Source organism: Pipistrellus kuhlii, unplaced genomic scaffold, assembly GCF_014108245.1.
Source record: "Pipistrellus kuhlii isolate mPipKuh1 unplaced genomic scaffold, mPipKuh1.p scaffold_m20_p_14, whole genome shotgun sequence".
NCBI lineage: Eukaryota > Metazoa > Chordata > Mammalia > Chiroptera > Vespertilionidae > Pipistrellus > Pipistrellus kuhlii.
In genome coordinates this window covers 1882376-1893297 of record NW_023425449.1, presented here as the reverse complement: position 1 = coordinate 1893297, position 10922 = coordinate 1882376, and the positions used below count along the sequence as shown (strand labels likewise).

General features: G+C 51.7%; 1 long non-coding RNA gene across 2 annotated transcripts; it reads right to left on the bottom strand.

The window, feature by feature from the left end:
- Window positions 1-8181: 8181 nt before the first annotated feature.
- LOC123652335 lies at window positions 8182-10340 on the bottom strand. Of its 2 annotated transcripts, XR_006741606.1 has the most exons (4): window positions 9638-10340; window positions 9171-9599; window positions 9023-9028; window positions 8919-8930 (listed from the first exon to the last, which is right to left on the bottom strand). It is a non-coding gene; the product is annotated as an uncharacterized LOC123652335 (long non-coding RNA). The 2 variants fall into 2 exon arrangements; XR_006741605.1 differs by having other exon boundaries at window positions 8182-9599.
- Window positions 10341-10922: the final 582 nt, after the last annotated feature.

The following is a 10922-nucleotide window of genomic DNA, read 5'->3' as shown; positions in this document are numbered from 1 at the left end:
GGCTGTCCGGAGGCCTGGCGGGCGGATCCCCGGATTCGGAGCCTCCCCAGCTCTGCTCCCTGCCAGCCTGTGCCTCCACCGGCTAGTGCGGGGCCGAGGCCTGGACATAGTTCAGAGCTGGTGCCCCCGTTCTGCCCTTTACCAACTAACCTGGGGCAGCGGGCAACTCTTCTTGGTCCCAGTTCACCAATGTGCCAATGGGTGAACAAGGGAACCATAAACCCAAGTCAGTGGTTCCCCAGGTGGATGCTTTGGGCTGGAGGGACCGGGCTTAATGGAGTCCATGCAGACAGGACCAGGCTGCACCACCTTGGGGCGCCTTCTCGCCACCCTCCTGGCTGCCTTGCAAAAAGGCTCAGCTGGGTGTGAGTGCACCTCTGTCCTTCCCTCCTTGGGCTCACACACGCCTTCTGCAAGCAGTGGTATCTAGTTGAGATGCAATCACCTTGTTTTCATGGTTGTTTTTTTGTTTTGTTTTGTTTTTTAATGTCACCCAAGTTACCCACACACCCTCCCCGCAAAGCGCCAAATCCAAGGTGGTGGTTGGCTCTGCCACCTTTCAGATCTGCTCACATGACATCTCCAAGGGGGTCCCCCATCACCCCTCTAGGAACCTCAGTCACTTGGACTTTTCTACATCGTGTCCATCACTGCCTCCCACTGGCTTTTCTCAGTGGCTCGCCTTTGGCCACCCGTTAGTCCCAGAAACGAGCTGAGCCTGCCAGCCATTGGTTAAGGAAATGAATGCGCTTGTGCTGCTGGTATTGTTACGGTATCTTCAGTTCGTAACAAATGATGGTGTGTGTGAGTGTGTTTTCCGCTCATGGCAGTTATATAAAGTTTTCTTTTTAAACACATTTCTTTTAAATTACTCAACTTGAAATGGCAGACATGCTGCGGACAAGGCAGACAGACGTGAGAGGGAAGCACAGAGAGAAGGTTGGGAAACACTGGCTTATTTTCATGGGGAAAGGAGTCCCCTGTTGCTGCTCAGTGTGGAGAAATCCCCTTCGGGCCGAGGGACAGCCCTGCTGCCGATGCCTGTGCCCCCACAGCTCTGCCCACACATGCCCTGTGGTCCCCACACCGTCACACTTACTGTGAGCACAGCCTTCCCCCCGAGCTGCCCCAGCACCGGGGAAGCCTGACCTCCGGGCTTTGTCACCTGCTCCCCAGCACCCACCGCCCAGCACTGCTGAGCGAGCCCACCCACCCCTCCTCGTTTGCAGCAGCCTCGCTTCTCAGGGCCTGTCTGCCTTGTTCCTTCACTCCGTTCTCGGGACCTAAGGAGCCGTTCTCAGGCCCCGCATTTGCCCATTAAATATGTGCCTAGTGGTTGGCAAACTCATTAGTCAACAGAGCGGCAAGCCAGGGCTTGTGAGCCGCGGTTTACCAACCACTGGCCTAGACTCTTGTGTGCAGGACTACCAATGTGTGTATATATATATGCCTAGAGGAACCCCCTGTGCCACCCGTCCGGCCCCGGAGGGCTGGCGCTGCGCAGGGAGGATTGGCATCCTGGAGCGGAGGCAGGAAGCCATGTTCGGAGGGGGCTGTGCCTGCTGCACTCACCTGTAAGTCCATGGAGACCAGGTGTGGCCTGGGCTCTCCACGCCCCCTGCTCCTCCCGCCCGGACCGCCTGGCCACCCGGGAGGCACCCGGTCACCCACACACCCTCCTGCCAGCGCCAAACCCAAGGCGATAGGAGGGCTGCTGGGACCCACCCCCGCACCCCCTTCACTGGACGGGCGGCCAGGGGAGCCCGTCCCAGCTTTGGTTTGGAAACGGCTGCAGCGATAATAAGCATTTACAATCACCGCCCGTCTGCCGTGGATCCATTTCCTTCCGGAACTGCAGGCTGTCCCGGCTGCTGACGGTATCGGCTTTGAGCTGATGGCTTTTCCGTGGTGCCTACTGATGAGCAGGTGGGCTGTTTCTGGGTGGAACCCAAATGAATTTTGGAAATGTGGGAATGAAGCAATTTTTAAAAAATATATTTTATTGATTTTTACGGAGAGGAAGAGAGAGGGATAGAGAGTTAGAAACATGGATGAGAGAGAGACATTGGCCAGCTGCCTCTTGCATACCACCTACTGGGGATGTGCCCACAACCAAGGTACATGCCCTTGACCGGAATTGAACCTGGGACCTTTCAGTCCGCAGGCCGATACTCTCTCCACTGAGCCAAACCGGTTTCGGCGGGAATGAAGCTATTTAAAATTTGTCTCAGAATGTATCAAAGGCAAGTCTGAAAAAAAAAAAAAAAAAAAAAAGCAACTGTGGACTCGGGGCGTGGATGCTGGGTCACTGAGACAGCGGTGGTTCTCTCTGCTGTTCCCACGGCGTTTCCTCCTGCACCCACAGGGAGCCCGTTACTGAGAACAGTCCTGGCCCCAGGCACCCAGAAAGGACCAAGCCCCTTCGGGGGAGCAGACTGGCAAACGGAGGGGCGACTCCACCACTGGCTCCTCCACCGCTGGCGATTTGCACATTTCCAGCCGGCAAACATCTTTATCCTTTCATTCGCCAGGAATCGCTCAGAATGCCCTCCGTTAATGAAGAGGCAATCGCGGAATTAGATATAAATTGCTCCAAATTATGTCATTAGCGGCAGCCTCGTTCCACGGTGGTCCCCAGGGCACGTGGGCCTCCCAGGCGGCCGCCAGCGGCTCACAGCTGCACGTGCGTGAATGGGTGTCAATAATGTAGCAACAGGAAACGGCATTCAGTGACAAATCAATGATTAATCTAAATAGTTGAGTGGATTTGTGTCAATACTTTCATAATTATATCTAACGGCTATGCGACAACAGAATAATTTTCATTACGAGAAAATAGAATAATTATATGCTTTTTTTGAGAGAGAGAGAAAAGGAGAGAGAAATATTGATCTGCTGCCTCCCATAAAGCCCCAACAGGGGATCCAACTAGCAACCGAGGCGTGTGCCCGGACCAGGAACCAAACCCGCAGCCTTGTGGCCTAAGGGATGATGCTCCAACCCACTGAGCCACCCGCCAGGGATGCTTGTTTTTGTAAGATACTTTCCTGAGAGAGGATGCATACAGGTGACCTCAAAATAATGACCCTAGAGGCACCCAGCAATGATGAAGTCAGAGCTGGGGTTAATCACAGTCTGAGTGAGATGCTGAAAATCTTAAGTGGCACATTGTAGAGTCCATTTGACATTGTATGAAAGAAGAAAATATCCTACATAATAAAGATGTAACATGCAAATGGTCATTACGCGGTGAAGCGTAGCGACCAACCGCATAACCACCGGATCACAGATCAACAGGAGGTGGGGCAGCGAGCTACAAGCAGGCAGCTCTCACAGATTCAGATTCATGCGCAGGGATATATATATATATATATACATGTGTGTGTGTGTGTGTGTGTATATCCCAGTCGGCATTGCTCAGTGGTTGAGCATCAACCCATGAACCAGGAGGTCATGGTTCCATTCCCGGTCAGGGCACGTGCCCAGGTTGTGGGCTCAACCCCCAGTAGGGGGCGTGCAGGAGGCAGCCAATCAATGTTTCTCTCGCATCATTGATGTTTCTCTCCCTCTCCCTTCCTCTCTGAAAGCAATAAAGATGTATTTAAAAAAATAAATGTGCAATTACAATGCTAGCTGTGATTCAAAGGGTGGACATCAGGTCTTTTGGGAAGCAGGGAAGTTTGGCGGACATGGGGTTCTGTTTATTCCTGGGAGCTCCATGTGTGTCTGTTCATGGAATGCCGTGTCTCTGCGAAGTGAGAAGAGCAGAGAAGCGGACTGTGAGTGCGACAGAGATTTCCAGCCAGAGGAGGACCCACACCTACACCAGGAGGGGGCAGGACAAGACATAAGCGGGTGGGGAGACACCTGACTGTCGTCATGGGTTTTTCGAGTTAATGCGTTAGCCAAATGTCCTGGGAGAATGGCCGGTTGATTAACCTGCCATATGGTGCTGCTAATTGAAACGGAATGCTAATGAGGCATAGTGAAGTTAATTGTAAACTGAGGCAGAACATCGTGTGCCAGGGACTTACAGGACAAAGAGGTAAAGGTCGCGAGAACCCGCCTCTCCGTGCTGTGGACACAGCAGGTGAGCCTGTTCTGAGAGAGGGAGCCCCACCAGCAATTGCCAGGGCGTCAGTCACCGTGACGGACTCTGTTCTCACGAGAACCCAGCGCCTTCACAGAGGCTGTGCTTCCCAGGGGCCCGGGCTCTGATACCGCAGCCCTGGGGTGTGCAGACATGTTCTGTGGGGTAACAAGTTAACCAGAACAACAGTTACGACTTTTACAGACGAGCTTGGCTATGGGCACAGTGAACATTCCCGTGTTTCTGAGGCGTTCGGAGCATCCAGAAGTGATGTTAGCCTCTGACAGTAGAAACAGGGATCTCACTGAGGGTGTGAATGCCCGAGGCCATCTGTGTGTGAGGCTTTACATTTTGGTCAGTTGTCTGTGTTTAAAATACATGTTTATTGATTTCAGAGAGGGAGGAAGGACGAGGGGGAGAGAGATGGAGACATCCAGGGTGAGAGAGAATCATGGATCGGCTGCCTCTTGCACGCCCCACACTGGGGATGGAGCCCGCAACCTGGGCATGTGCCCTGACCGGAATCCAACCCTGACCTCCTGGTTCCTTGGTTGATGCTCAACTGTTGAGCCACGCCGGTCAGGCCACCTGTTTGTGATTAGTTTAGAGGAAAATTAATAAATGTGTAAGTGGCAATAGATTGAGTGTAAGCCAACTACCAGGAGGAGTCCCGGTGCATGAAAAAACGGGGGTCCCAATCACAGGAGGAACAGCCAGGAGGACCACCTGGATGCGCCTGCGGTGAGGCGGCGGGAGAGAGGGCGGGACGTTAGTTTTGTGGCCCCGTGTCCACAGCACTATTTGGACCAGCGGTTCTCCGCCTTCCTGATGCCCCGGCCGTTTAACACAGCTCCTCACGGGGTGGCCATCCCCAACCATAAGGTTATTTCCGTTGCTACTTCGCAACTGTCATTTCGCTGCTGTTAATGAGTCGTAATGTAAAAATCTGTGTTTTCCGATGGTCTTAGGCGACCCTGCTAGCGGTTCTCAACCTGGGAGATGAAATTAATTTTATGGTTGGGGGTCACCACCACAAGCTGTATTAAAGGGTCGCGGCATTAGGAAGGTTGAGACCCACCGATTTAGATGTTCAGAGGAAAAAAAGAAAAACTTCAAAAGGCATGGGCATCTGGGTGTCCATGAGCAGAGGGCAGGGCTCACCTGAACACAGAAATAGCTCGCAGTTGCTTCACAGACTGAGGCCAGGGCGCATGAGGGAGGCCACCAACCTCACATTGGTTTCTCTCTCCGTCTGTCTCCCACTCTCTCTTAATATCAATGGAAAAAGCATACCTGGGTGAGGATGAACCACCACAGCAGAGTGAGGCCACAGCCATGTGGCTGAGGGGGTGCCTGAGACAGGGCTTGGCCAGGAGGCAGGTGCAGGGTGGGGGGCACGCGCCAGCCATGAGCAGTTTTCTCCGCTCCACATGGGCAGAAGCAGGCATCTTCTGGGGGAACCCCAAGGGCAGGGATTCCGAGGGCTCGTCGCCCCGTCCCCCTCCCTCCATCGGGGCCCAGAACCCGCCAGCCCGGCTGGCTGCTGGGGGGGAGTCACCGGCCATGGCCAGAGGGCGGGAGGAAGCCAGGGACACAAACAGGCTGGCCGGCTGGGGCGCCCGCCAAGCTCTTCACGTCCGTCCTGCCACGGCCTCCCCGCCGGCCAGCCTAGAATTTTTTGGAACATATAGGTAAAATGGGGAACAAACAGGTAAGACAGAGCACTAAGTATACAATTTTACGTAAATGTTCCCAAAAATTCTGGTCTAGCACTTCTTAGTTGGGATTTAGGAATCTGTATTTTAACAACTCCACCAGGTGATTCTCATCACGAGAAGTTTGGCAAACACTGCAGTAAATAAACCATTGTGGTGGAGGGGCTGCTGACAGAGGAGTGACATGACGACCTAGAAGCCGTAAGGGGGCATAAGGGGGACTGTCAGGAAAAGATCACAAGGAAACCCATTGAAACCAAAAGCCAGGAGGAGCTTCCTTCCTGTTAGGATTGCCTGCAGAACTTTGTGGAGAAAATCTGTTAGGGATGGCCAGATGGGAGTTTTGAGGCTAGTGGCCTTCAGGTGGTGCATCACTCTCTACCAGAGAAAACTGGGGACGTAGCTGAGCCCTGCAGACTGGGCATTAGTAAGATTTTTAAAGAGCAAGTTCCACTGTAGGTAATTCAGTGACTGTCTGCGTGGAGGAGTTTGTGCCTCATCCTCAGCTGGAAGCTGTCATCGCCTCATTCCCCTCAGGACAGTGCGTCTCAGCAGTCCGGGCCAGGAAAAGCCTGGGCATTGCTTTTACAATCCGGACCAATCTCACAAAACCAGCGGGCGAGACGTGGGTTAAATGTTGCCAGCGCTGCTGCGCAAGCCGCTGCTGCCACGAGGGACGCCCTGAAGGCGAAGGGACAAACTGGTCTGGTAAGCCCATGCCCTCCTGAGCGCGGTGACCGGCAGAGACTGTGCAGGCAGGGAAATGGACACTTTATTTACCTCATTAAAACATGAACATTCAAGTTACAGTGTGCAAATGTACAAAACGAGGCTCCCCTGGCTCCAGTTATGTTTATTAGGAAAGTCTGGCTACAGGATGTGATTTATTCTCTTTATTTCACTGCCGATAGAAATAAAAACACACACACATAAATACCTGTTTTATACTCTTTAAAACTGTATTGGAGCGAGTCACGATGAACTCCCCATTACAATCTCTGCCGCAGTAACGGTGCTGTGCAGGCTGGAAATGACACTTGTCACAACTTACACTGAACTTTATCTTTTTCAAAGTCTTTGTGCATCGATTCCTTTACACCCACAGCCCTAAAGGCAGACAGCTGTGGTGACTAAGGCTCAACCTATTCACACAAATGCATGTACAGCATCAGTGAACTGTGTGAAGGGACAAGGCAGAGCCAGGTCTGCAGAACCTGTCCTGGTGTTGCACCCCAATGCCTGCTTCAAAGAGTTTAAAAACTCAAGTTGCTACCCACAGAGCACTTAACGGTTCTGATGTAGTTTACAAAGATGTGGATTTTATGCCATCAGCTTGATCCCCGACTTGTTGGCCTTGTTCTTGAGTTCCCCTCACTCCCAGGTTTCTGCAGCAGCTCCCCACGGGGTCCCAGGCCCCCCCCGGCCCATGACTGCAGCGGCCCAGCCAGGGGTGCTCTCCTCCCCAAGACACACACTGATGAGCGAGGCAGGGAGCCAGCAGACAGCCCTCCTAAGCCCTTCCCCTGCTCACACCCTGGTCCTCACCTAAAGAATCAACCCCCGCCACCCACACCCCCGGCCTCCTGCATTTCCTGCCTGCCCGGGTCCAGCCCACACCAGTACCTTCCTTCCCTGACCTCCTGCATTCTCTTTACACGTTTAACTCTCAGATCCTGGCTCTCTTGTGCTGTCAGTTGCTCTGGGAAGCATACGATTTGAAGCTACAAATAGCAGGTTCCAACGCTAGCTCTGGACCAAACAGGTTTTTAGTTACTTAACTGACCCAAAGCCTCGGTTTCCATTGAATAAGGAGAATAGATTGTCAGGCAAATGTGAGCACAATGAATACACTCACTTTGCTCACCTCCACCTAACAGAGTAGCTGCTCAATAAATGTTGAACTGAAAGGGGGGAGGGCAGAAACTGTCCTATTCTTCTCCTCTCCTTTAACCTGACAGACTACATGAAAAAAAACTAGATGGATGCCATACCCTTTTCCCCCCGATTTTTTTACAGAGGAAGAGAGGGATAGTTAGAAACATCGATGAGAGAAACATCTATCAGCTGCCTCTTGCACACCCCCTATTGGGGATGTGCCCGCAACCAAGGTACATGCCCTTGACCGGAATTGAACCTGGGACCTTTCAGTCCGCAGGCCGACACTCTATCCACCGAGCCAAACCGGTTTCGGCCATACCGCCTTCTTTAGAGTTGACACAACTCAGGTTTGGTCTCAGGAACCAGAGCACGAGGTATTCTCTCTTCACAATTCTGTTTAGCCCATGTGAGTGTCATCACAGTCAGGAGGGTGGTAATAATGTTTTAAATAAAACTCGTTTACATAGTATTTAACATTTATGAAGACCTTTAAAAAAAAAAGTTTATTATCTCATTTCACTCTCCCAGTGACTCCGGAATGTAGATAGAAAACGTGTCGTTAAATTTTATACCAGAATTATGAATTCAGTGTAGGTCTAGTACTTCTACCCTAATGGTTTACAAATCATTTAAAAAAAAACCCCACACTTTAATCACTTAAGACCCTAACACTACTTATATTTCACACCTTTAACATTTCCAGATGAGAGTGGACACTAAACCTGGATGGCCTCTATAACTGCTACGAAGAGCAGAGGATTTTCCCGAAGACAAGCTCAGCGTATTGCTTCCCGTGCACACCTGCAGCGAACGAGCGGCACGCAGGCGGCCACTAACCGCGGAGAAGCAATGCTTTTCTGTTCTCGGAAAGCTTCCCTTCCTTTCCGACTCCCCACTCTCTCGATGGCCTTCAATTTGCAGATTCACAAAACTGAGATAACTGGACAGGTCCTAAGCACAGCCATTAGTTGTTTCCAGAATCAGCTTCTGAGTTTGCACAGCGGGCGGGGGAGGGCGGATCGGCCAGCACTGACACTGTCTACAACGGGGCCTCTCACCCACAGGCCCAGCACGACCCTGGGCAGGTCACCGACCAAGGCCAGTTTCTGAACTCAGAACATGAGCAGTTTGAAGCAGTGAGGCCTTTAGCACAATCATTTATAATTCTGAGCTGGCTGATTTAAGGAAGTAAATGAAAGACATTAGTAAAATAAAACCAATGTTATTTACTTTACAAGTCTGATTTCCTCCCCCCACTCAAAACTTTTTAAGAATGACAATGGGACAAATAGTCTTACCACCCGTTCCACGCCCCACCCCCCAACACCTCCAACCCAACTCACCACTCTCCTGAGGTTTGGGGATATCCTCTTGATGGGATCTTTGTTTCACAAATGCACAGAAGCAGTATTATCCTTGTGTTACTTTTTTCATTTAAAACAGTTTGAGATTTATTTATATGGATACTCATCCATTTTAACTGTTACGATTTCAATGTATGACATTAAAAAGGGGCTTTATCTGCTACATTTCTGTGTTAGTTGGTCAACTTTTTCTGTAGTTTAGCCAGATGGCCAATCATTAGGCTTCGAAGGACACCTATGGGTCTCTACTGCACTTTTAAACATAACCATTTAACCATGTTGTGTTGGGATTCAGTGACACACAGGACTCAGAAAAATGGTCACAATTTATTATTGCAAAAAACAGTTTAAAACCCGCCAATGTGGCAGGCACCGAGGGGAGAGCCAGGAGACATGACGCCAGCTGCCAGCTGTCCTGGGAGCGCGTGGGCAGCACACGTGGACACTTGTGGACCAGAGAAACTCCCCTAAGACTTCCTGTGCAGGTTTTATCGGGGTCAGTGTCAAGGGCATGGAACACCTACATGGCTGACCTCACTCAGCTTCCGGCTCCTCCAGATGAACTCACGCTGTGTGGTTCGAGGCCCCACCGTACTCGCTGCCAGCACCCCTATCTGGGGTTGCGCAAACCCCCAGTGAACAGGGAGGCAGGGCGGGCGGGCTCAGGTTCTCTCCGGAGCCGGTCGGGGCCGGCCTTATCTGTGGAATGTACAGGATCTAACAGGCCACCTCCAGCCTCCCCTTCACACACCTATCAAGAGCCTTCTCAGTTCGAGGGCCCGGGGCTGAATGTTACTGGAGACTCTGGCTTTTTCATACGAACACCTATAAACCTACTTTTGCCACAGCCTGTATGTTGTCATAAGCAACAAAAGGCTGTGTTTTTCTGCTATCCCATACAAAGAGAAGGGAACGTTTTGTCAAAGTGTTTTATTACACACATTTCCTCCGGATCTGAACTGCAACCTTTGTGCGAACGATGGAGACAGCGTAGTTCACAACTGTCCTCAGTGCTATCTGTAAATGTAGCGGAATTCAAGGCAAATGCCAAACAACTCCTTGTAGAGCGAAGGCTGGTTCTCGCTTAGTGTTTCTGACATTTCCAAGGTCTTCCAGTGCCTGGTGCGCACAGCCAACGCCCCTCAGTGGAGGCCTAAGCGGAGGAGCCTGCGCCTGTTCAGCACCTCTCTGGGCTGACGCATCCTGCTGCTCACAGCGGTTTTCAAGTTAAGCGTGAACAGGTGAGAGGAGACTGTGGCGCACCCTCAGCTTTCTCCTGGGCATGTCTGCCCCTCCCCCAGGAAGGGGGGCCTGGGGGAGGGGCAGACATGCCCAGGAGAAAGCTGAGGGTGCACCACAGTCTCCTCTCACCCCCCACCCCCTAGTCTGCCAGGTCATGGCCACTGGGTGCTAAGAACATCGGCCTGGTCAGAACAGCTCTCAGCTGGAGCTCACAGAGCTGTCCGCCCACTATGAAGGCCTGATGACATCTGCATGGAGTTAAGGAAGGGGTTTCCCCAGTGCTCAGCAGGGGCCAGATAGAGTTAGCTGGGCTATCTAATCAAATCCTCATGACAAGCTAGGAGCTAGGAAGCCCATTTCACAGATGGGCCTAGGTGGGTTAACCTGACTCACTGCTATGCTGGCTCTCCTGCCACAGCCATAAAAAACAAGCCCACGATGAGCTAGACCAGTCATTAGCGAAGAGAGCCAAATATCAACAGTACAAAGATTGAAATTTCTTTGGAGAGCCAAATTTTTTAAACTTAAACTTCTTCTAATGCCACTTCTTCAGCAAAGACTTGCCCAGGCCGTGGTATTTTGTGGAAGAGCCACACTCAAGGGGCCAAAGAGCCGCATGTGGATCGCGAGCCG